The sequence below is a fragment of the Bactrocera oleae genome, chromosome 6 (assembly GCF_042242935.1).
Source record: "Bactrocera oleae isolate idBacOlea1 chromosome 6, idBacOlea1, whole genome shotgun sequence".
NCBI classification, from domain to species: Eukaryota; Metazoa; Arthropoda; class Insecta; order Diptera; family Tephritidae; genus Bactrocera; species Bactrocera oleae.
This window is the reverse complement of record NC_091540.1, coordinates 30787510-30791194: the sequence shown is the minus strand read 5'-3', so window position 1 is coordinate 30791194 and position 3685 is coordinate 30787510.

Below are 3685 nucleotides of genomic sequence, written 5' to 3'. Positions count from 1 at the left end.
ATTTATGTATACAGTAAACCCCGGTTAAGTATCACTCCTCCAATCCCTCTTATCTGCCGGTGTCTTGCTGCATCTCACTTTTTTTCTCTTAATTTTTTAAGGAAAACGGTAATTTTTTTTTAAATACATAGAAATAATTTTTTTTGGTACCACTCGCTTAAGTACCACAATCGCTTATGTACTACAAAGCACAAAAAATCTGCATCTTTGGTTTTGGCACTTAACCGGGATTGACTGTATTTGTCAAAGAATTTATGTAAGTACGTTCGATTTTTTTGTACACACATTGACTTTGCACTTGCCCATATGCGATGTATGTTTGTAAGAGTGTGTATGGCACATCTCGGATTTTCTACCAACAACACAATGTTGTGACGCTTTGTCTTGTATCTTATTGCGGATCTTAGTTATGGCAATTTATTCGTTTTTGATGAATGGCGTTTTGTGGGCGTGGCAGTGGTCCGATTACGCCCACCTGCAATACCAACCGTCTCACGATACCAAGAAACATGTCTACCAAGTTTCATAAAGATATCTCAATTTTTACTCAAGTTAGAGCTTGCACGGACGGACAGACGGACAGACGGACGGACGGACAGACAGTCACCAGGATTTCAATTCGGCTCTTCATCCTGATCATTTATATATAACCCTATATCTAACTCGATTAGTTTTAGGTGATACAAACAACCGTTAGGTGAACAAAGCTATTATACTCTGTAGCAACAGGTTGCGAGAGTATAAAAAAACGGTAAACATTATCATTCATCGCTACATTTTAATCAGTTTACACTGAAAAAATATTATTTAACTGTGACACATATATTAATACATAATATAACAAAAATGGTTAATGACGACAAAAATCAAACTTCACCTGCAGGAGCTACGCGCTCAAAACAGGTTGCCAAATTTATTTCAGTAAGTGACATTTTATTAAGATACTGCACTAGATTTTTACTATCGCCAATTAAAGAAAATTCTGAATTGCTCTTAGAGATTAAAAACAAAAATCTCTACAATTTTTAGACTCGTCTCCAAGCGCCTCATGACGCCATAATAGAAACTGGTGACTCAGATCTACCAGAAAATTTTAAAACCTCGGCTTATGCAAAATACGAAACCTGCTTAGACCAGTATGCAGCTACAAAAGCTATGATCTCCGAAACCTTTTAAGGAGGTTAAGAAGAATGGCAGTCCTTCCGGGACATGTTTACAGCCGTATACATCAACCATCCAAAATTATCACATGCAAAAAAATTGTATCACCTCCTATACAAAACGAAAGGTCAAGCAAGCGTAAAAGTCAAACAGTTCGCACTTAATGACGACAATTTCAATTTGGCTTGGGAAGCTCTCAAATCCATAACAACTATCGACACTAATAAACTTGCCTAAAATTCAAAAAGAAACAAGTGAAGAATTTGTTAAACTACTATCCACTGTTTCAAATTGATTGTCGGTTCTATCGACACAAAATATTCATACAAACAGCTGGGACCAAAATTGCCCCACGTGGCAACAAATAAAATATTTTCAAACTACCCAATACGAAAACGCTGAAAGGGTAGACAAAAAAATAGTCAGGATGAAAAGCGTTCAACACGACCCAAAAAGACACTTCAATAGATCCCAAGCTAGTAGCAAAAACAAATTTAACAGAAGCTTTTACAAAACGCAATCGTTCACATCCGAACAGAATAAATATTCGTCATACGAACTATGCACAAGAAGGCATAAATTACAATCTTGCTTGAAGTTTCAAAACTTAAAAGTTAACGAACGAAATAATTTTGTCAGATCAATAAGACTTTGTACAAATTGCTTGTCCCAATAATTATAAAAATGTAAAAGCAAATTCAATTGCTTCTTTTGTCATAAGAGACACCACTCAATGCTTCATTACAGCACATATCCCAGCTTACCCCAAAGCAGCGTTTATAAGAAAAGAACCACGGGTTTTATTGCAAAAGTGAATCCCGAAAAACGAAATCTTAAAAACTGCCAAGAGACACCATGCTGCTCAAAAGCACAAAAATCTCAAACGCTACACAGCGAAATACAAAATAGAGTATTACTACCCACAGCAGTCATCTCCATCAAATCGAGGAGAACACTACAAACTTAGAGCCTTAATAGACCAAGGATCACAACGATCCTTCATAGCGTCTAGGGTCCAAAAAAGGATAAAACTGCCATCAAAACAATCAAATTTTGAAATTACGGGAATGGGCGGAAGAGTAGTCCAAAACTCATATAAAGTCTGCCCCATTACCACAATTTCCCCCCAAGAGGATAAACGAATAGTAGCAGATGCAATAATCCTACCGCAACTTACTAACATACTTCCAAGCTATCACATACATATTAAGCATTGGCAAAAGGTTTCACACCTAAAGCTAGCACATCCCAACTGCAACACCCCCGCTCAAAAAGATCTTCTATTAGGCAGCGATCTCATACCGCAGATAATACTCGAAGGTATTGAGAAAATTTCAAACACACTTCTGGCACAAAATACTATTTTTGGTTGGATCCTAAGTGGACTAGGTACGAAACCAGTTACCACCATGACCACATAAGTTGAGGAAATCTCAAACGAATACCCCTATTCACATTTGGGAAAATTTCGGGAGTTAGAAAAACGCTCCCTCGTATTAATTACAACCCCAGAATATCAGTATTGTGAAAACTTGTACAAAGCCATAACTACTAGATCAGATAATGGTCGGTACGTCGTACGACTACGACTAAATTCACAATTATCCAACACTCCATGAATTCGCAAAAAAACAAAGTCAGAGTCCTTTCCGACAAGATCAGTTTTAAAGACATAAATATGTAATTTTCGACATAAATATGTAAATTTCGACTCCGCTCTTGCCAATAATGATACAAAAATCCTGCTTCAAAAATCGTGAGATATGTGGCGCGCTACTACTTGCTAAATTAGTGCATACGCACTCAACATAACATGTAACAAAATTGTCTGAAGAAAGTCGAAAAATCGACAAATCTTCATAGTTGCCTAAGTTTTCATAATTATAAAACAATTCAAAAATAAAGTTAAGGGTAATAAGCTGATAGTAAAGAATACAAATAATAAAATTATAAAAGAAACAGACGCAAATACAATAAGCACGAAAAGGATGTTCAAATGAGATAAACCTCCCCTACACCCACACCACGCTACTTGGTAAAAACTGGCGCAACCTAATAACCCACCCCACTCATACATCACCACAAGGGACAACACCGGAGAACTTAGTAGAACCAGAGAACTTAAAACAATGAGAAGGTGCAAATTGAATTTTGTATGATGCTCGATTGGTTGGCTGAAAATTTGAGATCAAGGAGTTCACCACTTTCTGTATAGTTTTGCTGTTATTTAACAGAAATGAGAATTTTTAACAACGTTCTCTGACAAAATACGTATCTACTAATATAAAGAGAAAAATGAAATGAAATGAATGAGAAAACAAGAAATACAAATGCCTCTTCACATATGCATGAATTTTTTTTTGCCATATAAACGATTTTTATGATAAAAAATTGATAAAATATGATTTTTTTTGCACAAATGAGGCATGATAAAATGCGAAAGATTATACAAAAAATGATATTTTACTATTTTCATAATTTTCTAATTTAAATTTTTACAGAATTAATAATTTATGTATGTACA